The 26,523-nt window shown below is 37.5% G+C and overlaps 1 protein-coding gene across 3 annotated transcripts in view; it reads right to left on the bottom strand.

Moving 5' to 3' along the window:
- The window catches only part of INPP4B (inositol polyphosphate-4-phosphatase type II B), a 934,219-nt gene that overhangs the window by 813,534 nt on the left and 94,162 nt on the right, over positions 1–26,523 (bottom strand). For all 3 annotated transcript variants that reach the window (XM_077139955.1, XM_077139941.1, XM_077139945.1), the window contains exon 2: positions 2,672–2,766. The gene's annotated coding sequence lies outside the window, so the exon portion shown is untranslated. The remainder of the gene's footprint in view (positions 1–2,671; positions 2,767–26,523) is intronic.

Here is a 26,523-nt window from a genome sequence, read left to right as displayed (position 1 = left end):
AATACTTCATGTTGCGTTGTCTTATCCCAATCATCCCCAACTTGATGATGAACAAAAGACTCCAGATTCTTGAACAACGTACTCAAATGTCCAGAAGGTATAAGGCAAAACACTGGGGGAGGCTGGCATAAACGAACCTAGGAAACTGCTTCCTCTCACCACCCACTCCTGCTCTGGATAAGAAAGAGATAATCTCTAGGTGGGAAAAAAAGACAGAGCTCTCAGAAGGAAGGAAGAGAAGGGCAACGTGGGAAAGGATGTGCATCATACTCCAGAACGAGCCTGGGGGTGGCATCGGGATACAGATTTCCCCATTATATTAAAAACACCAAGAGTAAAGAAATTTGTATCCAGCCTTTCAAGAGGAACTCATAACTCCCAAGTGTAAAGTAGCAACATAAATGGTAGTGTGTCTACTCTAGATTCTAAAGGACTAAAAATTACTGCCTACCTAGCTCCTAGGGGGGATCCCATGGTGCCTACACGATGTGGAAAGGGCCACAATGTTCCCACGGGCTTAGGAAAGCCTGGAAATGAGTCAAGAGGAAACTCAGGCAGGGGGGGAGCAAGGCCACCTGGAAGGCAACCAGATAAGAACCAAGGAGAGGGAGTGGCCCATCTATTGGGATGTGGAAATGTGACTACAATGGTGGCCATTCTCCATACTAGGCAGCTACCTGGGATTCAAAGCAATGACCTTAGAGTAGTCAGTTACTATGCGTTGGAGCAATGTTGTGCTTCACTCACATCTCAAGAACAGAAGCCAAGTCATCTCTTCAGAAAAAAATGACGCCAGAGAGGTCATATCCACCCAAATACATCCCCCGATGTCAATGAGTCTCCCCAGAAACAACATGCAACCCAGAGGTAAGGCAGAAGGAGGTAGGGAAGAAGCAGCAGCATCTTATACTAGAGGAGATTTAAACTAGTATAGACTTGGTTTAAATTATTAGATAGGATTAAGAAAACTAAATTAAGTTTTCTGCTTCTGAGTAGAAATGGGAATTTATGGGCTAAATTAATTTTACTGTAAAAAAAAAATATGTTCCACTTTTACACCTGAGATTAAAAGAATCAACTGACTGTAAAATATTATATCCTTTATGCTTAGCTTTTTTAATCCTTTTTTTTCAGGATGTCCATAGATCCTCAGGAAATCATCTATACACACAGATTAAGAATATTTCTCTAAGGGATCTGGTTCTTTAAACCTGGTAAGGTGAAAAATCGTCTTAACTGAAAAATATCTGCTAATATAAATAATTCTCTACTATGTATCGTTTGAAATTCTATTTCCTAAAACTGAGTCATGTCTATGCATTTCAGCATAATATTGACATGATTCTGTTTAGTAAATGCCAGAAAAAAATAAAATCATAAATGGGGAAATTATAGAAAATCACTGGATAAAGGTATCTATATTGAAAGAATGGAGGTCTAGAAGATGACAATATCATACTGCTTCAGTTCAAGAAGTATAAATTTTTTTAACAGAAATCCACAAAAGAGGGCACATCTGAATTAACTGTTTCTCTTCCTGTCACCACTTTCAACCGTATTATTTTTTATTCCCTAATGATGTCACTAGTGATATAAAATGGAGGAGAAAGTCATATATCAGACACATTTGTAGGAAATATTTTTAGTAATCAGGGAGACTGATTGATTGATTGATTGGAGCAACCAGTTCTTTCCAGAGGTAAGTAAGCACAAGCACACTATCTCAGAATATTTTGTTACATTTTGTTCATCAATGTCTCTATCTTGACTTCTATACTTAAACAACAAATATATTCTTCTTACCCTATTTCAACAATTTCTCTACATCCAAACTGCCTGTCAAGTTATCATTCTGAGTCTCTTTTTCTTGTTGTAATTCAGCTCTACCATTTCCTAGTGACATGATTTTTAGGCTGGAATAGACCAGTTTTGGACACAAAGCAAGTTAAGAACTCAGCCTAACTGAATCTCCCAGTTTAACCTGTATCTCCAGAAACTCCTTTCCACCAAGTGTACTTTGGAATCAGACAAGTTAGAGCTAAATCTGGAATTCCCATTCATCAGCCATGTGACCTTTGACAAATGCCTAAAAATTCCCGAGTCTCCATATTTCTATTGTGAAATGAGGAGAACAGAACTTATTTACCTCATAAGTAATTGTGAGAATCCTCTGCGATGCTGTCACAACATGACATGTAATCTTTCACTACTTTTCTAGCCAACATCCCCTTGCCAAGACATAAGAGATTAGGCATGGGAGGGGCAAAATCAGAGTTTCACCAGGAAATCATATTTATATGTTTTGGATTAGCTATTTTACCAATAGCTATGACTTCACATTTTTCAGAGAAATACTAGTCAGCACTTGTAAAAAAATTATGCAGTTCTGCAGAATCTGGCTAAGATCTGTACCATAAGAGAAGAGACCTTTAAAGAGTATTTGGAATAGAGACTCTGCAGAACCCTTTCTTGGATTCACAGTTTATCTTCAAAACTCTCTTCTATATCTTCAATTCAATTCAAACAAGCATTAACTGAACAACTACTTTTTGTCAGAAATTGTTCTCTCAGCACTTCTTTATTCCCTACAAGATCTGTATTCCCTACTTTAGACTCCTACATGACAGGTGAAGGCCATAGTGACCCACCACCCATTTATCTAGACACTTACCTCTGTCAATACACTCCAACAGGGTCCACCAAGATGGTGTATAAGACATCCCAGGATGCTGTTCCCCGACAGAATCTTCAAACAATGGGCAAAACCTGGCAGAGACATTTCCTCAAGTCAAAGGGTTGCAATAACTGGGGCAGTGTTGAACAAAAAAAGGTCAACTTTAAATTGCTTAAATGGTGCAGAATTTCTATTTGGGGTAATGCAAAAGTTTTGGGAATGGATGGTGGTGATGGTAGCACAATACTGTAAACTTAATTAACAACACTGGATTATGCATTTGAATGTGGTTTAAAGAGGAAATTTTAGGTTGCATATGTTATCAGAATAAAAATTTTAAAAAACCATAGGATTGCACAACACAAATAGAAGACAGTAATGTAAACTACGGATCATAGTTATAGTATAATTATAACAATGTTCTTTCACCAATTGTAACAAACGTAACACCGATATAAGGTATTATAATAGGGTGGCATATGGGAAGTCTGTATTTTATGAATGATTTTTTATAAGCTTACAACTTCTGTAATTAAAAAATATATATGGTAGAAGCAGTTCATGGAGCCCTTACTGGCCTCCTCCTGACGCCTTCCCCAGTACACTGGGGAGCCAAAGTGTATTCCCATCGTGGGTCCCGAGCCCTGTTGTCAGGAGCAGAATAACTCCTATATGCACACTGGGGTGACTCTACATCCCTGCTAATCAGTTGGGTGGCAGTATGAAAGACTGAACTAGAAAGTGGTTTCAGGTTCACCCTCCCAAAAACTGCCCTGTAGGCAGATACAGCTTTTAAGCCAAAGTGGCCTAAAGCAAAGGATGATAAGCTTTAAGCCATCAGTAAAGAACCTAGGAGGGAAAGAAGGTTTATTTCATAGGTAGTGAAAAAGGAATCAGAATTTCTGTAAATAGGGAATTCCTAAAGCCACAAGCACTCACAAGCCCAGGAAAAGATACAGGTAAAGAAAAGAGAAAGAGGACTCTCCCTTCACATTCACCATGGGCTGTTATTCTTGGTAGGAGGGCTAAACTATGAAGGAGAGCACAGCCATCACAAAAGCAGTTTGCAAAGACTGTGAAAGGTGTTTTTTGCATTGGGTTTGCTCCTTTTGTTAGCTCCTACAACTCAAAGAAATCTCTACCATATTATTAGATGGATACAAACTTAATGGACAGACATCTCAAGGATTAAATGCCAGAGTTAATACTTCAAAATATAAAAATATGCAGTGTACAAAAACAGATTACAAGATGAACAAAGAAACATGAAATGATGTCCCACACAAAAGAACAAGATAAAAAAAATCCAGAAACCAACAATGGAGATTACTAGCTTCAGAAAACTGGACAAAGAATTTTTGAAAATAATCCTCAAAATGCTCAAACAGATAAAGTAAAACACAGAGAAAGAAGCAAAGACATCAAGAAAACAAAGAATGAACACCATAACTACCTCAAAAAGGAGAAAGAAATTTTTGAAAGGAACCAAACCAAGATACTGGAGTTAACGACCACAACTTCCATTTCACAAACCTGAAATGAAAGATTCCCTAGAAAGTTTCAGCATCAGGTTCGACCTGGCAGGAGAAAGAATTAGTAAGCATATAGGTAAGACAATCGAAATGATGTAAACTGAGGAGTAGAAAGAAAAAACAATTTTAAAAAGCATCTGAGCTATAGGGTTTTTTTTTTTTTTACTATTATTATTTTTATTTTTTTCTCTATATTAACATTCTATATCTTTTTCTGTTGTGTTGCTAGTTCTTCTAAACCGATGCAAATGTACTAAGAAACGATGATCATGCATCTATGTGATGATGTTAAGAATTACTGATTGCATGTGTAGAATGGTATGATTTCTAAATGTTGGGTTAATTTCTTTTTTTCCGTTAATTAATAAAGACTTGAAAACAAAGTCACTTATAGTCAAAAAAAAAAAAAAAAGCAAACAGGGCTTAGTGGAATACCATCAGGTGTACTAAAACATGCATTCAGGGAGTCCCAGAAGTACAAGAAAGAGAGAGAGGGACAGAAGAAATATTTAAACAAATAATGGCAGAAAACTTCCCAAATTTAACAAATGGCATAAAGATGCACATTCAAGAAGCCCAAAGAAAGCCAAACAGGTTAAACTGAAAAAGAAATACGCCCAGACACCTGTAGTCAAACTGTCAAGTGCCAAGGACAAGGAAAGAGTTCAGAAAGCTGAGAGAAAAAAGCAACATGCTATGTATAAGGGAGCCCTAGTAAGATTAAGTTCGAACTTCTCAGAAGAAACCATGAAGGCATGAAACATTTAAAGTATTGAAAGAAAAAAAATGCCAATCAAGATTTTACATGTGGCAAGACTGACTTTCAGAAAGGAGTGAGAGATGAAGGCATTCCCAGATAAACAACAGCCAATGGAGTCTGTCACCACTAGCTCCATCCTGCAGGCAGTGCTAAAGGGTGTTCTTCAGGCTGACAGGATAGGACAATAGACAGTGGATCAAAGTAACATAAAGAAATAAAGATCTCTGATAAAGGTAACCATACGGGTAATTATAAATGCCAAAATGACTATTTGTTTCAAATCAAAGTTTGTTTCAAATCAAACATTATTTTTGTAGATTTAGGATGTTAAATTTTAGCCCCTTCATAAGCACCAAGAAAATATGTGAGATAAAGAATAGAAAGAAAGGACTCAAAATGATATAATATAGAAAATCAAATAAATATGAAAGTAGACATTAATGGAAGAATGAGGGACAGGAAAGTATAAGACTTACAAAGATTATGTAGCCAAATGGCAGAAGAAAGTACTGCATTATCAGTAGTTACTTCAAATGTAAATGGAATAAACATTCCAGTCAAAAGGCAGAGATTGGTAAAATGGTTAAAAATATATGACCCAGCTATATGCCATAGAGACTCACTTTAAATTCAAAGCTACAAGTAGGCTGAGAAGGAAAATTTAGAAACAATACACACACACACACACACACACACACACACACACACACACACACACACACAGTGCAAATAACCAAGAGAGCTGGAGTAGAAATATTAATATCAGATAAAATAGGCTTTAAGCTAAAAACTGTTATGGGAGACAAAAATGGTCACTACATATTCATAAATGGGTCAACTGAGTAAGAAGAAATAATGAGTATAAATATATATAAACTTAATGGCAGAGCCACAAAATATATAACAGTATATTGACATATATATTGACAAATGTGAAGGGAGAAATAGACATGCTAAATTAGTTAACAGGGATCATTTTCCAGGATAGATCATATGTTAGGACACAAAATAAAAAATTGAAATAATACAATGTATTTTTTCCAACCACAATGGATTAAAGCTAGAAATCAATAAGAGAGGGAGTACTGGAAAACTGACAATTTGGGGAAATTAAATAATGTACTCTTTAATAACCAGTGGTTCTAAGAAAAAAATCAAAAGGGAAACTGAGAAATATCTTGAGGTGAATGAAAATCTTAAGACATTATACCAAAATTTATGGGATGATAGCAAAGGTAGTGCTGAGAGAGAAATTTATAGTTCTAAATGCTTACATTAAAAAGCGCAAAGATCTCAAATCAGACTTAACATCACAACTGGAAGATCTAAAAAAGACAAACTAAGCTCATAGCAAGCATAAGGGAGGAAATAACAAAGATTAGAGCATAAATAAATGAAAGACAGAATAAAAATAGAGAGAATCAGTGAAACCAGAAGCTGCTTCTTTTAAAAAAACAATCAATAAAATCCACAAACCTTTACCTACACTGACAAAGAAAAGAAAAGAGAATACAAATAACTAAAATCAGAAATGAAAGGAGGGACATTGTTATCAATTCCAGAGAATTAAAAAGAGGAAGAGTTCCACAAGAAGATACTATAAAAAACTGTACACCAACAAATTAGACTATATAGGTGAAATGGACAAATCCCTAGAAACACACAAACAACCTACACTGACTCAAGAAGAAACAGAAGATCCCAATAGACTAATAACAAGTAGAGAAATGGAATCATGATCAAAAACCTCCCCCAAAATAAAAGCCCATGGCTGGATGGCTTCACACTTGAATGCTACCGAACATTCCAAGAAGAATTAGCACCAATCCTGCTCAACTGCTTCCAGTAAAAACTGAAAAAGATAGGACAATCCTTACCTCATGCAATGAGCCAACATCACATTAATACCAAAGCCACTTAAAAAAATACTACAAGTAAAGGGAATTACAGATGAATATCTCTTATTAATTTCAATGCAAAACTCTTCTAATAACATTAGCAAACTAAGTCCAATAGGACATTGGAAAGAATTACATACCATCATCAAATGGGATTTATTCAGGTATGCAGGTGTGGTTCAACATAGGAAATCAATTAATGTAAAACATTCCATTAATAGAACAAAAAGAAAAAACACGTGCTCATCTCAATTGAGGCAGAAAAAGTATTTGACAAAATCTAGCAACCCTTCTTGTTAAAATAAAAAAAAACAGAAAAATAGAAATAGAAGGAACCTCAACATGATAATGGACATAAATGAAAAACTCACAACTAACATCATACTCAGTGGCGAAATAATAGAAATTCTTTCTAATATTAGGAAGAAGACTTGGAGGTCCACCGTCACCATTTTTATTCAACTTTGTACTGGTAGCTCTAGCCAGACAAAATAGGCATAAAAGGAAATAAAAGGCATCCAAATTGGAATGGAAAGAGTAATACTTTCTCTGTTTGCAGATGACATGATCATAGATGTAGAAAATCCTGGCAAATTCACAACAAAGTTATTACAGCTTATAAATGAACTTAGTGGTGGGGTACAAGAATAACTCACAAAAATTGGTAGTATTTCTGTAAACTACTAGTGAACAATCTGAAGAAGAAACCAAGAAAAAATTCCACTTACAATAGCAACTAAAATAATCAAATATTTACAAATAAATCAAACCAAGAATATAAATGACTTTCATGTGGAAAATGACAAAGCACTCTCAAAATAAATGGAAAGATATTTATTGTTAATGGATGGAAGACTAAATATTGTTAAGATGCCATTACTACTCAAAGTGATTTAAAGATTCAATAATAATCTCAATCATAATTCCAGGGTCTTCTTTGCAGTAATGGAAAATTCAATCATCAAATTGATATAAAGGATAATATACCCCTGAATAGAACAAGCCACCAAGAAAAAGGACAATGTTACAGAACTCCTAGTTCTTGATTCTAAAACTTATTACTAAGCTATAACAGTCAAAGGAGCATGGCAATGGCAGAAAAAGAAGGCATACAGACCAATGGAATCAAATTAAGAGAGTTCAAATATAGACCCTCACATCTATGACCAACTGATTTTTGACAAGGCTGCTAAGTTCACTCAATTCGAAAAGAATAGTCTCTTCAATAAATGGTGCTGGGAAAACTGGATAATGAAATGCAAAAGAATGAAGGAGGACCCCCTACCTCACACCAAATTAAAAGATGAAATAAAAGAACTAGAACTACAAAACTCTGACAAGGAACTAAAGGGAGCATCTTCAGGACCATGTATAGGCAATGGTTTCTTAGACTTCACACCAAAAGCACAAGCAACAAAAGAAAAAAAATAGATAAACCAGACTTTATCAAAATTCAAATCTTTTGCACATCAAAGGACTTAATCATGAAAGAAAAATGACAACACAGTGAATGAGAGAAAATATTTGGAAAGCCCAAAGATGATAAGGATTGAATATTCAGAATATGTAAAGAAAGCTTATTGGTCAACAACAAGAAAACAAACCACTTAATTTAAAAACGGGCAAAAGACTTGAATACACATTTCCCCAAAGAAGATATATAAATGGTCAATTAAGCACATGGAAAGACGCTCAACACCATTAGCCATTAGGGAAATGGAAATCCAAACCACAATGAAATACCATTTCTTACCCACTACAATGGCTACTATTAAAAAAGGAAAAATAGCAAGTGTTAGAGAGGATGTGGAGAAATAGGCAGACTTGTTCATTATAATGAGAATGCAAAATGGTGCAGCCTCTGTGGAAAGGAGTTAAGTGGTTCCTCAGAAAAGTAAGTGTGGAATTGCCATATAACCTGGCACTCCCACTTATATACCCAAAAGAACTGAAAACACGGATTTGAACAGATATTTGCACACTGGTGTTCACAGCAGCATTGTTCACAATTCCCAAAAGATGGAAGCAACCCAAATGCCCATTAACAAGTAAATGGATAAATCATATGTGGTATATATACAATGGAATATTATTCAATCATGGCAAAAAATGAAGTTCTGATATCTGTGACAACATGGATAAACCTTGAGGGCATCAGGTTGAGTGAAATAAGCCAGACACATAAGAAAGAATTAAGATAAGCAAATCCACAGATTCATAAACTAGGATATAGGTTACCAGGGGCTGAGGTTGGGTAGGAAATGGGAAGTTAATGTTTACATAGTATAAGATCTGTTTAGAGAGATGGAAAAGTTTTAGTGGATGGTGGAGATAGGAGCACAAAATTGTGAATATAATGAACAGCACTGCATTATATATTTGAATATGGTTAAAAGGAGGAATTTTAGGTTGTGCATATGTTGCCAGAATAATTTAAATTAAAAAAACAAACACAGAACAATACAACATGAACAGTGAACCCTTATGTAAACTATCAGTTATAGTCAGTACAATTATAATAATATTCTTTCACTAATTGTAACAAAGTCACCACATTAATGCAAAATGCTAAAAATGAGGCTTATAAGAACTCTGTATTTTCTGCATGATTTTCCTGTAAACTTACAACTTCTCAATATCGAAAAAAAAATCACTGTAAAATGTTATTCCATGTTGAATATGAATACTGTGTTTTGAGGTTCTTGAAAATTTATTTCAGTGTAACCACTCTCTCCCCATGGTAGATAAACCTTAAAGGGGGAGTAAATAGACAGTTATGTCCATTTTCCTGCCATTTTCTCCTTCTCATTTCTTGCCTTTCTACCCTCCCAGCTTTTCACTTCTCTACCATGTTCACCAGGAACGTGTCACATCCTCCTATGTCACATCCTTGTCTTTCTCTGGTGGCAGTCCTGCTTCTCTTTCTCTGGTGGCAATGACATCAGGGAATCTACAGATAAAAGATTTGGGTAACCCAGAGGAAAAAATTCATTTCATGTTATTTCAAGAATTTATTCCATGCCACACAAATAGGTGTGTGCATGTGTGTGTGAGAGAGAGAGAGATTATGTATAATCACTAAATTTTTGAAGACTTTAGAAATTCCAGAGTAATTTTATACATACACTGGAGTATTTGTTTCATCAACATAGTCCAGAAAAAATATAAAGTTACAGTTATTTTTCTTGTAAATAGAATATAAGCTCCTCACTCACAGTACATTGCGATATTCTCTAAGGAAAAAGCTGAGAAACCATCATAGATAGTTCAAAAATGCTTTTCCTTTGAAATACAGTATTTCTGGGCAAACAGGATCATTTGAAACCTTAAGAAAATGTTGAGGGAATTCATCAATGTGAAAAGACGACCATTTTATTTGGTCTAAAATGAAGCAACATTTTATAGGACTGAATTTCAGTTTTATGAAAGTTATAATGAAAACAAATGTGTGATTCATTTTATGTTTGCTATAATATAAAAAATAAAACCCACCCTGTCTGAGTTAGGCTTTTCTAGTTTTCTAACCAAAAACTCTAGCTGACAGTATACACTGATACCTGTGAACACTTTGATAGATGGGGGCACAGGGGTGCACAGAAGCCTAGGCAGGTGAAATGAACATTGTATTAAGTTCCCGAAGTAGGTATTTGTTTTATCACATTCTCATACTGCTTTTTTATTTAGGGGGAAAGAAAAGAATACTTTGGTGGGTTTTTACAATGTTCAAGCCAAAAAAAAAGAAAAATACTTCTACAATAGAAAGTTTAAGATAGGGAGAAGGCAAACTGATCTACGTGATAAAGAAAAAAAGTTGTCTTCATTCCAGGTCCTGTTACATTTCTGAAGCCAATTATGTTCCGAATTCAAGGTCTTAAATTGGGCATTAAGGGTGGCAAATGAGAGAGAAACTGGATTTGTGTCTTTCACTGGATCACAAAAGATTTGGGGGAGGGCAGGCCACGGTGGCTCAGCAGGCAAGAGTGCTTGCCTGCCAGAGGACCCCGGTTCAATTCCTGGTGCCTGCCCATGTGAAAAAAAAAAAAAGATTTGGGGGAACTAAACTCAAGGCAGGGAGCCCACACTCAAAGGCACTTCCATTTCAAGAATGTAAAGGGTTCCGGGCATCATGTTGGCTGATCAATAGTGTCCCCTCTCCATCCCCATTCTGCTCCTTCCCCTACATCCCAAGGATGGAAGGGTGTGGCCTCTAGACTTTAGAAGTCCTGGGAGGCCACCCATTCTTTGTGTGGGTGTTCTCCCCTCACTGTAATTCCCTTCTCTTATTACCATTGATCTGTGAGTATGGTTAAACACAATGGCAGGTCTTAACTGAGCCTTGGTCACTTTGACCCCTCACAAAGTGAAGCAGGAAATCAGAAGCAGTCTGGAGAAGCCAGCCATGGGGCAGGAACAGAGGGTGATTGATTGAGGGGCTGTATAAACCACAAAAAAATTGGCAGGACATAAGAATTCTTTGCATAGAAGATAATACCAAGTATCTTAAAGTCAAACGGGATGCTGGCTCCAACCCTACGTAATTGTTGGTTAAATGGAGGCATGATCTTTGAAGGCTAGAGGAATAATCCAAATTTAGGTTATTAGTTACCAGGCACCAAAGAACACGTGCAAACGTGAAACAGGAGGAATCTGTGGTTCATGGCCTGCCTGGTGAGTCTCATCTCTCCGTATCTCTCATTTTTTCCCTGCCAAGGAAGCTGCTGGCATTTCAGCTACTGGGGTGTTGGTCATCTTAGACTGGACAGCTGTGGGTGGAGGGAAGAAGAAGACTGGGGTGTACTGCTACGCAGGATCGTAGCTTTGCTCTCTTCTGAAGCCGTCCCTTTGCTTATTAATCGTTCTCAGAAACTTCCATTGCCTGGGCTGCTTTTTCGAGATTCCCATTTCTCTTCCAACATTGAACTGAATGATCTTCTCCATTCCCTTAGGTCCAAATTGCAAAGGAGGCTATCAGATTGACTGCGGTAATAAATCTCTCTCCTATTAAGAAGAGAGCCTCTTGAATCAGGCTTCCTTGGTTGTTGCTGACCAGTGCAAGGACTAGCCTTAGATCAGATGCTGACACTTGTCAAAATAAATAAATAACTAAAAGGAAACCCAGCACTGCTTTAAAAAGCAGACAGCTGGGAGCTGGAACTTCAGCTTAAAGGGAATATTGGATACTAGGTTAGTAAAGGTCCTTAATAAAACAAATGCACATTCAGATGCATAAGAAAATAGTATTTGGTGAAAACACACACACATGCAATGAAATACATTTCTGCTAAAGGTCATGATATCAAACCAAGAGGGTCAAGTGCTTGTCACCAATATGGACTGCACTTATAGATGGGTTCAACCAACACGGCAAAAAGAAAGTTAAATCTCATGTTGTTCAGGTCAAATTCCTAATGTCATTTACTGCTGGGCTTTATCTTTCGAACACAAGAAAAACACTGCCTAGTTTTCAGTCTTCTTTTATAATAAAGCATGTAATTGTGGGTTTTATTAGTTCTGAAAGGGGAAGCATACTATGTGAAATAGTAAACCACAGCCTGATGGTCTCCTGATAATCCATATTACAGGGAGGCTGCAGTTTATTTACTCAAGTATTGATGAAAGACTAAATTTTTATTATGCAAAAACCAATTTAAACTGTTTTTAGAAAGAACAAAGAAGAAAAATCATCTCTGCTTGCACAATTACGTATTTTTCAGCAATCTGTGAATGTTTTTTTCCCCTTATATTCCCTTGGAACACAGCTATTTTTATATTACTTATAGGTAGGGTTTTTTTTCTTCTGGGGAATCTGAGGAATTGAGGAATAAAATTCATCAAAATTTGACTTGCTACTATTTCAGCGTCAGATAATATCCCTAGTCAAAAGGTTTCTAATGAAAGAGACTCAAAATTAATATGGCAGGGGCCTATTCAATCAAGCCCTCTTGGTTCCTGGATGTGGCATTCCTCCTTTCTGTGGAGCTGGAGCCACTTGACACCTTCTGCAGGCTGAGCCATCACTCAGTTCCAAAGCCCCACTTGCCCTTGGCAGGAAGGATTTGAGGACAATCGCACAACACAGAGCGGCCAGCTTCAAGCTTCACTTACCGTTAGACCCTTTCAGTGCCCCTGTCCAGCTCTCATGCTTCGTTTGTCCCTGTTTCTGAAACCCAACACTAAACCCAACTTTTTGAAAACTGGCTCTGTGTTTTGTGCAGGTCACTGAACTTTCATAGGATTTATCTTCCATCTTTAACACCCATGAATCTCATCAAGATATCCAAGGTCCATGCTGCTTTCTGCTCACAAGGTCCTGTAATTGCGGCATTGATGCAATGGTCAGCATCACATCCCGTAAAGCGGTGAATTGATCGAGGTCCCTGTGAGCTAAATCAGGATCAGCAAACAATGGCCTGTAGGTCAAATCTGGCCTGCAGCCTATTTTTGTAAGGTTTACAAGATTTGTTTTTACTTTATAAAGGTTATAAAAAAAGAAAGAAAAAGAGGAAAAATAATGTGCAACAGAGACCACATTTGGCCCACAAGGCCTGCAATATTTACAATTTGCTCCTTTGCACAAAATGTTTGCCGAATTTTCACACAGGATCAGAGAGTTGGTGCAACACTTCATCCATTGTTGCCCCTGCCAGTTGAAACACTGCTTCTGAGCTCTCCTCTTACAGGGGTGCTTATAAAAAGTATCTGCCAACTTGATAACTCTGAATCAGGCACAAGAGTCTGTATTGACTAGCTTCAAAACATAAACTACATATGGATCAACAGTTTCAATTGGTGTCACCTTCTCATTAATTCTGTGATACTCCACTGTTATTCTTCCTAAGGCTCAAGCATCTTCTCACTTTGAAGCAGGAGAGGTTAACAAGGATGTGAGGAAACATACAAATGTGAAAGGCATTATTATGCTTGGAATTATTTTTCAAATGTTTCTGGTAGTACTCATCTCTACAACCCTTCCAAGTGTGTGGTATTGTTTGGGGATTAATATTTGGATAGCACCCTTAGCACACAGGCTTCTTCTTGCCCTTTCAGCATCTCCATGGTTCAGAAGCCAAAGTGGACACGTCGCCAACTGACGAATATGTCAATTCCAGCTATATATGCAAAAACTGGAAAAGCAACCACAGAATGGTTCACCAATGGGTCCACACTGACCCATGACGAGGCTACCCCATGCCAAATGTGCATTTATACTACCTGTCCTCTATAAGCCCCCTCTGAGTGGTGGACCACAAGTGCCAAACTGGAGCTAAAGCTCATGTCAATAATCCCCTCCAAATTTGAGGGGTTCCTTTCTCCTGGGCATAGCCATTTTCCTGATAAATGACTGCAGGTCGTTCATACTGTGGCACTATCACAGAGTAATTCCTAGAGTTCCTAGCTTCACCCTCATTTAAGGGTAGTGAGTCTATGACTAATGCAATGTGCAGTTTAGGTAAAGAGTAGTAACTCAGGTTTCTTATAATTTTGCTTTGGTTTTGGCTTATACAGATCAAAGAGTACCATCATGGGCTGCTCATCTCATGCCGAGGCACTCCACGATCAGTTAGACTTTGCCCCAAATCCCTACCCATCAAGTTCTGTGGTCATCTCTCCAGCCCACTGCTCATTACAGTCATGACACCTACTTTGCCTCTATTTTTGGACTGTGCCATTATGCTATCCCTTGCAATACACCATCTAGAACTCCATCATTCCCAGAGAAATCAGAGGTCCTTGTCTTTGGCAGCATCTCCTACCTTTGTGTCTGGCCTACAGAATATAGCCATTCCAGCAGTTTTCAAGGAATTCCTCAGAGCTTCAATAAAGGAAGTGTGCCCTGAGCATTCATGAGGCATAATAAGGCATAAATGAATGATTTGCACATGATAAATATACCCCAAGATTTCCTTATCTTTAGATTCGTCTATCTATGTTATCTCAAGAAATACCTGGTAATATAACTTTTAAATGGGTTACCATTATACCTACATTTTTGTATAATACTCTTAGCTAGTATAGTTAGCATACTGAACCCAGAATCTCTGGCAAGTGTACCCATTGCAATAAATTCAGCCCTGTCTAAAATTATGCTTCTCCCTTCCTGGTCTAGCACCCTTAGATAGTCCCTTCCCACACATCTTCCAGGTTTTTGTCATTGCAAATGAGCAAATTCTTGTGATTCTTTTTGTTCTGTAAGCTTTTCCTCCCAGCTTGGAGTTTGTCTTTGCCATCCCTCCAGCCCTCTGGGATCCAATTCTAGCTACAGATACGAAGGCAGTGCTGGGACAGTAGCATGGGGAGGATGGGCAGCCCCTGGTGAGCTAACTTCCTCAGGTGAGGTCATCATGGGCCCTTGGGCAAAAAAGGAATATCCTCACAAAATAGGAAACAGGTTTGTTTCACTTTTGAGGCATACTCAGTGAGATTTAGACTCTTAAAGTACCAGGAAAAATATGAATAACCAAATGCCCCTATTTCAGTTTTCACGGGCTCATTACTTCCAATAAATGCCCTAATGTTTACATATGAGACTTTTAAGTCCATGAATCCACTCTACACTGGAGGTCAGCAACTTAAAGGATCAGACTCCAATCCTACTTTTTGGTTTTGTCAGTCCAGCAGCTACAAGACAGGAAAGAGTCCTGTAGAGCAGCCGTAGAAGTTCTCTGATCCTCTGACCATGCTTTAAGCAAAACGCTTGAAATCCAATTTTGTCATTTTTTTTCTCCAAGTCCTCTGGGGACAAATAGAAAACCTCAGTCCCCACCCACTCATGACCCTGACATTCCTCCTCATCCTCCCTGTAAAGACCAGCAAGTTTTTGCCCATCAGAAATCTGTCTTCAATAGGTTTCTTATTCCAAACAACTACAGGTGATGATTTAAGTTAATACTTTATTAGTATGTACCAGTGTCTATTTCATCAGCCAGCATAATATTAGCCACCTTCAGTATACACTGGTGAGATAACCCATCTCAGAATCTCATTTCCTTGAGTCTTTGGCTTCTAACTACTATACGCAGCAAATCCCCTATAGTCGAAATTTAGTTGTAGAGAACAAAACTACCCTAGTTAAATCAGCAGAAAGTAATTTTTTGGTGCATTAGTAAATGGTTTATAAAATTGTTTATAATCTAAAGAAACTTTAGACTGATCTTCCAAGAAAAATCTTTAAAGCCACTTTGCAGAAGAGGCCCACCCAGGGTGCTGTTTCCCCAGCCATAATTAGGAAGACACATGATGGATGAAGAAGCCACAGTGATAGCTGCTGGCTTAAGCATCAAAAACTTTCGTTCTGATCTTCACCAGAAAAAATACATACTTTATGCCCTGTTTCCCTCTACTCTTACGTCAGTTCTGGATTTAGGACTTAAGTGAGGGTATCTAGTTAACAGAATCTAAAACATCCAGAAATGTGGGAAATGGAGATTTTTATCTCACCACCTCCTTCAATATAAGAAATCACACTAGATAAACGAGGGAACAGGTCTTGAGCAAGCCAATCTGCAATATCGACAACAGTTCTCTTCCTGGGGACTACCTAGGGTTGAGCCCTGATATTGGCTGACAAGCTTTCCTCATGCTGACCTCCTCATATTACATCTCAGTACACTGACTACTCCTGGATTCTCCATCACCATCTGTTAACAAATATTGGGGAACTTCAATACTTGGTTTAATCCCTGGTGTAAATTACTTTCCTGGAGCATTGTTATCTGCTGCTCTTTGTCATACTCTCTGCATGTATTTTTCTGCTTACTGACTAGCGCTTTATCCTACCCCTGTTGTCTTCTTCACAGTGCCTACTCCATAAAAGGATCTGGAACTCTTCCAATCTGTCCAAGCCCAGTGCAGTTTACTTGGACATATTGAATCAAAGCCATGATATATTAATAAAGATTTTTAATGACATCAATTTAAATAGAAAACTATCTCAAATGCTCAAAGAGGCCCATATCACCTCTTAAAAACTTATTAACAATTTCAATATTTATCAAGTTTATGTCTAGGGACTAAATTTCTTGAACCTGCCTTTTAAATCAGGTAAGTATACAAGACAGTACACTTTTTCTGATTCAAATATTTCATCTCATTCCCAAAAGAATATTAATTGTGCTGATCAGTCATCCTTGGTTAAATAGATTTATCCTAATTAGCTGATCTCTTTTCCTCCAAACTTCTTGACACTGAAGGCTTTACGCTTGAACTTGAGATTTTTCTGTAGAAGTCTAGTACAAAGTGAATTATGTAGCTCCTTTCTGCACATAATTAGATCTCATAAAGATTTTTTTTCTTGCATTGAATCACATAGAGATTACATTTACCCTCACTACCCCATGACCTTTCTATGCAGGTTAAAAGGAGCTCATAGAAAATGGTAGCTTTGTCAAACTACATCAAATATTCCTAATAACTGGATCGTTACAGGATTTCATTCCTGTTTTTGTGCATAGTTTATATCAAGTTGAATACAGCATGGGCAAAAAGCTTACTTTAATTTTAAATTTGTGTTGAGCTATTACTTGTGCCAACAGAAAATATGCATTTTGTTCTAAAACAACGAATATATATTTTTTGGAGATTTTATTTCCAGCATATATAGCTCTAACGTTTCTATCTTTGATGAGTTAGGAAATCGGTTATGTGTAAATGTGTCTGACACGTTTGGTTCTAAAAATAAATGTTGGATAACTTCCATGTTAGCCTTCTGAAATTACATAATTTTCACAAGTTATTTATATCACTTAGAATTTCTCTTTCCATGCTGTTTTTAAAAAATCAACACATTGTCTCCCCAGCTTACAACACCACCCTTAATTTACTCTTTTTCCTTTGAAAGGAGGCCTAAGAAGAAGTGGTGTTAATTGGCTCTGTCTCTCTGACAAGAAGTAATAGGATATTTGGGCCCCTCACATACCTGCCTGCCAAAGCTCACCCCAGGTACTTTCAGACCTTTGAGAAAAGACACTTATATTTATCAGAATTCCCTTTCTAATTGTTGCCACACTGTTAGCCAATAAAGAAGCAAACCGTGTGGTGGACTCTATTTTCCCCAGTATTTAATACCAGCTCTATACCTGGTTGACAATGCGCCACAGCAGGCAGAATCGATGGCTCTAGCTCTCTGTAGCTTGTCTTTGTAATCAGTGGTTTATTGCAGCTGGGCTAATTATGCAGCAATTTATATCGATTGTTTACAGCAGTGGTGGTGAATCCTAGTGACTTAAACCTGTCATAGTCTGATTCCCTTCTTCTTGGTCTGTACTGACTCAGGATAATTCAGATACATTGTGAACTTGCATAATTTTTAGGTACCTATAATCTCACATGGTCCAAACACATCAGAGGAGGAACACAGCTTTCTAAGCACTTCTCCAATGCTTTCAAATGTGAATTAGAGACTAAGGTGGAAGTGATAAAATCTTTTACTGTTTTCCAACGATTATCCTGATTTTTCCTTTTAAAATAAAATTAGGAACAGAAATTATCCATTCAATTTATGTATGAATAAACTGGATCACACCACATCATTGTGCTTATAAAGTTGATATAACATCAAACAGGCCTGAAACTGTTTTCTTCACATTTTAAACTAACCTTAAATTGTATTTGGATGGAGCTCCAAGGCTCTGATTTTTCTGCATTTGAGAGTCAATTTTTGAATATGTTTCAAATTTAAAGAATACGTCCTTTCCATTGGAGGAGGAGGTAAGCTCTCACACATGAGGTGAATGCCCTTTATGACTACAGTTTAACCATAACTGTGGTCATATAGTGTGTTTGTGTAGGTGGGTTCAAATTGCTACCCAAGAGCCCCTGATGTTTTAAAGACAAATACAACAATAGATCTCCTAAATGGAAAACATTACAAAAGACCATTGACTGGCAAGTTGTAGGTGACTCCAGTTCCTCTTGAATTACTGAAAATAGGCAATGTTCCATTTGCTCTCTACCCAAAATAAATGAAGTCCTTCCGACTCACAAATGCTGCAACCAAAGGTCAATATATTTCATTCCCCTCTCAGAAGCAATGTCTCTAAAAGACATTGTGCCTGAAGCCTTTTCTGAGCAAAACAGCTGGAGGAGTGGCCATTTTTAATTATGGAATGCATGGCTTTCATAACAACCCTATGACTTTGGGACATTAAAGAGCCTGTTCACTAACAAGATGCAAAAACAGGAGGAACATGAATGAAAATGTCAAGTTAAATGTTACCCAGGAATTCACTTACCTGTATATGAAAGAAAGAAAATGAGTTGTATGTCCTTTTCAAAAATAACTTATTTTAAAATTGTGTTGTATTTATCTGAATATGTGAATGTGCACTTCATTTTTGTTCTGGTTTGAAAGGATGTATGGCCCCTAGAAAAGCTATGTTTTAATCAAAATCCTATTTTGTAAAGGTAGAATAATCCCTATTCAATACTGTATGTTTGAAACTGTAATCAGATCATCTCCCTGGAGTTGTGATTTAATCAAGAAGGGTTGTTAAATTGGATTAGGTAACGACATGTCTCCACCCATCTGGGTGGATCTTGATAAGTTTCTGGAGTCCTATAAAAAAGGAAACATTTTGGAGAATGAAGGAGATTCAGAGAGAGCAGAGAATGCTGCAGCACCATGAAGCAGAGAGTCTACAGCCAGTGACATTTGGAGATGAAGAAGGAAAACGCCTCCCGGGGAGCTTCATGAAACAGGAAGTCAGGAGAGAAAGCTAGCAGATGATGCCGTGTTCACCATGTGCCCTTCCAGCCAAGAGAGAAACTGACTGTGTTCACCATGTGCCTTCTCACTTAGAGAGAGAAACCCTGAACTTCATCGGCCTTCTAGAACCAAGGTATCTTTCCCTAGATGCCTTTGATTGGACATTTCTATAGACTTGTTGAAATTGGAACATTTTCTTGGCCTTAGAATTGTAAACTAGCAACTTATTAAATTCCCCTTTTTAAAAGCCATTCTGTTTCTGGTATATTACATTCTGGCAGCTAGCAAACTAGAACAATTTTCTACTCAATTGAAAATTGCTACCGGTGTAACCTACTATTTTAACAAAGTAAAATAAGATGTAAGTATGAAATATTAGATTACAATAATACAATAGATTTAATGTAAAGAGAGGTCATTTATATTCATTGCATCACAATTGATGACTATAAATTTCAGAATGATCTACAGATAAACAAAATTCTCTCATTCTTGTAGGGTCCACCGCTGAATTATTTTGTGGTAATTTCAAATATTTTTTTACAAATTAAAAAAGCATTAACATTCATTTAGAGAACTGAGAAAAATATTTAAACTTAAAAATATGCCAAAATTTATCCAGAGGTACACACTACACATACATTTTGACAGATTTTATTCCAAGATAAATGGTGGTTAATAGCATGGGATCTAGAATCAACTCAAATTGCTGCTCTAATATTTAATAACTGTGAGACTTTGGACAAATTACTTAATCTTTCTATGCATCTCTTATAACGTCTTTAATATGGGCATGATAATAGCACCTAATTCATAAAGTCATTGAAAGTATTAAATGAGGTAATATATGTGAAGTGCTTAGAAAAAAATCCTGGTACATAATATGACCTCAATATACAACAGCTTTAATTACTATTATGCTTTTTCTTGCATATGTTTTTTATATGGATGACTGAAGGTACACCAATTTATGTCATGAACATACAGGAAAATTTAGAAAATATAGACAAAAAATTAAAAAAATAAAATGACTCACCCATCTTCACACTACCAGACATAACTACTGTCAATATCTGGGTGCACAGTTTAAAAACCACCTCTGATCATGAAGGATCCAAAGATATGCTAAGATAAAAATACTGAAGAGTGCTTTTAATGAAAAAAGTGAAAGACTTGAACACCAAAAAGTACAAATAATATTGCAGGAATTAAAAGATTTCTAAATGATTGGAGAGATATTCCACGTTCCTGGATTAGAAGACTCAATATTGTTATAATGGCAATTCTCCCCAAATTATTCTATAGATTCAAGGCAATCCCTATTAAAATTCCAACAGGCTTGTGCATGCGTGTGTGTATGCAGAAATTGACAAGATTATCTCAAAATGTACATGAAATTGCAAAAGACCTAGAGTAGCCAAAACAATTTTCAAAAGAACCAAGTGGGAGGACTTTTACTTCCTGATTTCAAAATCAAAATTTTCTAAAAAAAGACATTTATTAGGACAGTGTGGTACTGCTATAAGGATAGATGTATAGATCAATGCAGCAGAATATAGATTCCAGAAATACATCTTTATTGTCAATTTTTTAACAAAAGTTGCAAAGGAAATTCACTGGGAGGAAAAGATAGCCTTTTTAACAAATGGTGCTTGGACAAGTAGATCCACATGCAAAAAAAAGATTAACTTAGACCCTTATCTCAAAATGTGCACAAAAATTAACTCAAGAAATAGATCAGAGACTTAAATGTAAGGGCTAAAACAAAATAAATTTTAAAAAAACTTTTGGAAGATAATATGGGGAAAATATCACAGAATTTGAGTTAGGTAAAGATTTCTTAAATAAGACACCAAACACATGGTTCCTAAAAGAAAAAAACTGATAAACTGGACCTTTTCAAATTTAAAACTTGCACTTCAAAAGATACCAGTTAGAGACCTCTTGCCTCTATCCCCTTGTGAGAGTGCCTGCATACTCCTTCACCACATGTGGACTCAATAAATTTTCTACCTACTTGTGCTTTACTGTGCTGTGCTCTTAAATTCTTTTCTCACATTGCAGCCAAGAACCTGGAAGCCAAAATCCAGCAACATATGTTGGCAAGCCAACCAGGAGTCACTTCTCTTCTCTGACTGTCTTGATTGGTGAGTACCGGAAAGCTTGGTCACATGCTTTCACTTTTTCTTCTCACCTGGCTTAATCTAGGGGCTCTGATGCAGCTCCTCTAGGACATAACCTTGGTTTACTCTGAACCTTCAGCTCCCTCCTTGGAGGTGGCAGGAGCCCCATCTCTGCACCATGTAGACCCAAGGAGGTTCAGGGTAACTGGTGATACCATCCTTTGGAATCACCCACTTTTTCCTGTGTCAAGCAGGAGTAGAATGAGAGCCAAAGCAAGTCCCCGTCTCTCTCTCTCCTCAACTCTTCACAACTTCCCCATACTCTCTCTTTTCCTCCCCTCTGAGGACCCAGTCCCTTCCTGCTGAATCTGTTTCTCTTTTCATTTTTTTTGACAAAGGTCCTCTTCCCTGCCTCCATGAGAATCTCCCTCTTTCTCCTCTGTTTGGCTTTCCATGCCTTGCAAGACATTCCATCTTTTAAAACAGAATTCTGAGCTAAGGAGTCTTGTACCAAATAAGATGCTGTCTTTGATATTCTGGGAAGTCACCTCTGGTTTAGGACCAGGGGAACTGGATCCATTCCAGTAAGAGTGTCTCCCCCAAGAAGGGAGGTTTGCAGGATAAGCAAGTCCCAGCTATCATGATTGAAGTGAATTAAGCCTGTGAAAGCTGGTAAGCACTCCTTCCCCCAGAGTTTGTCTTAAATTGAGCATGCAGGCCCTTTTGCTTTCTGCCTGCTTGTGGTATCAGCTCTCCAGGCCTCACCCACCCTAGGCAGGCCTGGACTGCTGCTTGTCCTTTGTACCACTGCTCTCCAGTGTAGCTGAAACCTTCGCAGGCCTTTCTCTTGGGAAACAACTAGTATTACAATTTTGCTTTCACTTTCTAAAATCTGCACTTTAAGGAACAGAAAGAGCCTCACTTCTGGCCCCATTTTATAATATGTCCATTCTCAGACCCTGTGGATTGCCTGAAAATTGTACTAAAGTACAATTCATTGTGTAACTGGCCTTTCCCAGGCCCACAAATGGAACAGTCATTTATTAACCCTATCCAATATTTTTTATAAAAAGGAAGGAACATGGCAAGAAAGTCCTTATGTGCAGCTTTTTATGAGCTTTTATCAGGATAAATTCATAAAGGGTTCTTGAAAATTATGTTATGGCCAGGAAGATCACTCAAAGTGTACAGAAGAATTACAATACCTGGCACTAATCTATGAATTTACCTGGGAGGGATGTGCAAGTCATTCTTTCTTGTTGCTGTACTCCTAAAGAAAAGTGTCAAATTAGAACTGATGTACAAGGCCAAACAGACCAATTTTCAGGCCAGCAGCCTGCCCAGTACGCAGTAAGAGCAGTAGCAGTTTCAAATGCTAATCCAATTGCAACTATTGGAGGGGTCAGGCAAACTTGAAACCCAGATTCCACATGTTAACTTGTCTAATAGAGAGAATAAAAAACGTATACCATCAATCCTGTAAATAACATGTTAGAGTATTACTCAAGAGGATAAGGAAAGCCCTGCTCTATTTCAGGGAATGCTGACGAAGACTATGAAAAAGTATATTCAAGTAGACCCTAACTCCCCAGAGGAGCAAATAATGCTTAAAACATATTTTGTGAGTCAGTCAGCTCCCAAAACAAGGAAGAAACTCCAGAAACTGGCCTCTGGGCCACAAACCCCTATGAATGATCTCGTGAATACTGCTTTTTCTGTTGTTAATAAGGGGGACAGGGCTGCAGGGGAGGGAAAAGGAAGGAAAGACAGGAACAGGGCTAGGCTACAGCACTTGCCATGAATGGCAAACAGCTACTGTGGGGTCAAACGGCAGAAGCCAGCTGGATCCTGCTATACGTGCAGAAAACGGAAATACGAGTGTACCCAGAGGTGCTGAAAGCTCCTGGGGCCTTGGCCTCGGTGCAGGAAAGCTGGACACTGGGCCCTGGAGTGCACCAAGTTCCAGAAGGGAGTCAAGGCCTCCCCAAGGCCTCAGTGACTGCTCCCAAGCAAGACTGAGGCAGCCTGGGGCTGCCAGTGGCTCCCTAGACATCGCTGAAGAAAACTGATTTCAACAAGCCCCAGCTCACTTCTGATGTGGCAAGTAAGACAATTTTAAAATTAAACCTGGAGCCACTGATTCTGTTTCAACCTGCCACTCACACCCATTATCCCTACAAACCCTCCCACGTTAGAGGTAAATAAAAAGCCTCAAGCCAGCAGTATCAGTGAGCCCCTCCTTTGTCAAACTGGCAACATACTTTTAAAATATTCATTCTTAGTAATACCAGAATGCCCCACCCCTCATAAAAATATTTTTTTTCACTCCCTGGGGGCTACCTTGAGACTAAAATCCCAGCTAGTGCTTACCCCCTTGGTTACCCTAAAGCCCTACTAGATCAAGGCTTCTTTGCATCCCAGAGAAAATCTTTAAGCAAAATAAACCTATCAGTATGGGATGAAAGCATCCCAGGGCTAGCCCACAAATAACCCCTGACTAGTATGCAAGTTTTTAGTTCTAACTCTTAAAAACACATTTTTCTGTCTCCCTTCATCCTAACTCTCAATATCTATCTGCTACTGAATGGAAAATACTTAAAAATAAGATTTCCACCCCACTCACTTAGAGAGTGCTGCCCCAAAGGTTTCAAAATAATCCCTGTAACTTTAAAAATACCTTAGGAGCAGATCTTACTTGTCTCCAACCCTCAAAATACAGTTGTGGAATATGTTAACTATATAAACTAACAAATTCCTAATACAGGTGAATTTTGTTCATGATAATCATTTCCAACTAAATGGAAACGAAAAGTCACAGAAAGGTGTAAGAAAGTGAAATATAAGTCATTATTAACTACAAGTCCTGAATGGATACAGATAGCTGCAAAAGGTTTAAGAAAGTACAATTCGTAGTTGTTACTGGCCAAAAGTCCTGAATACATCATGGAAAGTTGCAGAAGGTTTGAGAAAGTGAATTTTGTAGTCATTACTGATTACAAGTCCTGAATTATATGGAAAGTTGCAGAAGGTTTGAGAAAGTAAATTTTGTGGTCACTATTGACTACAACTCCTGAATGGATGTGGAAAGTTGTAGAGAATTTAAGAAAGTAAGTTTTGTTTATAGTCACTGCTAGTCACAAGAAGTTATAGAGAGTTTATAAAAATATATTGTCTGTCCTAATCAATGCTGCTCTCCATAAAATGCTCTTAATGCAAAGTTATAAAAAGTTTTTCTTATCCATTTTAGTACTGTCTAAAAGATAAAAATTTTAAAACATATCAGAATAATGATTTGTTTAAGTTTATGTTAACCTTATCATTCTTTATTTCAAAAGACAAGTATTCTCACTCTTAAAGGAAAACTGTTACAAAAGATTTGTTCTCTCTTCCGAACAAATAGTGCTAAAATAGTTTAACACATTACATAAAGAGGTGTTTAAGAAGTATTACAATAATTAAAAGAGATTTTCTATCCTTCTGTTAATAAATTTGCATATGAAAAATGTTATTCATATATTTAGAAATTGTTTCTATCCTAATACTGATCTGTATAATGTTAAAAGTTACAAATCATGGAAACAACCATATTTGCTTGCCAATTATACTACTTTACTAACTACTTTACTCTAAGGCTTTTTCTAAAAGCATAGGTAGTCAGCTGTAAGTCAAAATATTCTCTTCAACAAAAAGAACTTTAAAGGAGAAACAAGGCAAGTATACAAACTATGTTCTACCTGTTAATTAACCTAACCCTGGAAAGTGTGTAAAAAAAAAAAAAGATAAAACTTCTACTATAGTTTGTAATTAACAACCCCAACATAAAACTATCAAATGTTTTTATTTCTAAAAGTAAATTCATTTAAGATGCTTATAAAACTTAAAGCTTAAAGTGTAGACTCTTAGAGTAGTCACATTTACACCTAAGCTTTAGTTGTTATTTCTAAATTCCAAAATGCTCTGCTCTTTGTATAATCTAGTAGTTCCCTAGAACTTTAAGTATCTGTGTAACACCCAATACTCAGAGTTAAAGTTCTCCTGCCCTGAAAGTCAGCATTACTCCATACAGTAACATGTAAATGCTACTGATACTCTCTTACCAACAAAATATAGCAGTAATTCATTACCCTGGTCATCAAAATAATAATAATAATATCTCTTGAAGAAATAGCTGGGCTGACATGGCAGCCAACCTTCAGCCCAATCAATCTAGCCCCTTCCAAGCCTCTTTCCTGCACCCCTTAACTTAGCATGTGCACCCTCTTATTCCTCAAATCTCCTGGCTAGAATTCACTTTTAGACCTAAAGGATAGTCATTCCCTTCTCTCTTCCCCAGTCACTCTTGGCTAACACCTCTTTCAGGCCTGCTCACTTCTATCCTTTCCTTGCTGTTAATTAGTCCTTGCATTTCTAAACCTCTCACCAAGTTTATTTCTTCCAGACTAGAAACCTTTCACACCATTCTAACTACCCCTCTGGACTTCTCCCCTCTCAACTTAAATGAGATAGCCAGAAAGTTCTATGCCCCATTAGCCAGGGCCTACACACCCTGACAAGCTAGAAGCAGCTGCAGAAGACAGACCCTTGTCTCTCAGCACCCCTTAAGATTAAGGGGTGTGAACTCTCTGAGGGAAAATTTGAAGTAGGCTGAAACAGGGAGAGAGGGGAGAGGGAAAAAAAAGCATTCAAGAGCCCTTAAACAGGAATGGTTAATCAAAGTTAGGAGGGCCCATGCCCTGGACAGACAACATCCCCAGGGTTACCCACTTACAGAAAACAAGCAGTGACCGTTGACCTATCTGAGCCCAAACGATCACCACTGAGTGGGTCATTTAC

This window comes from Tamandua tetradactyla, chromosome 22 (genome assembly GCF_023851605.1).
Source record: "Tamandua tetradactyla isolate mTamTet1 chromosome 22, mTamTet1.pri, whole genome shotgun sequence".
NCBI classification, from domain to species: domain Eukaryota; kingdom Metazoa; phylum Chordata; class Mammalia; order Pilosa; family Myrmecophagidae; genus Tamandua; species Tamandua tetradactyla.
Note: the sequence above shows the minus strand (reverse complement) of the source record. Positions and strands in the feature narration are given on the sequence as shown.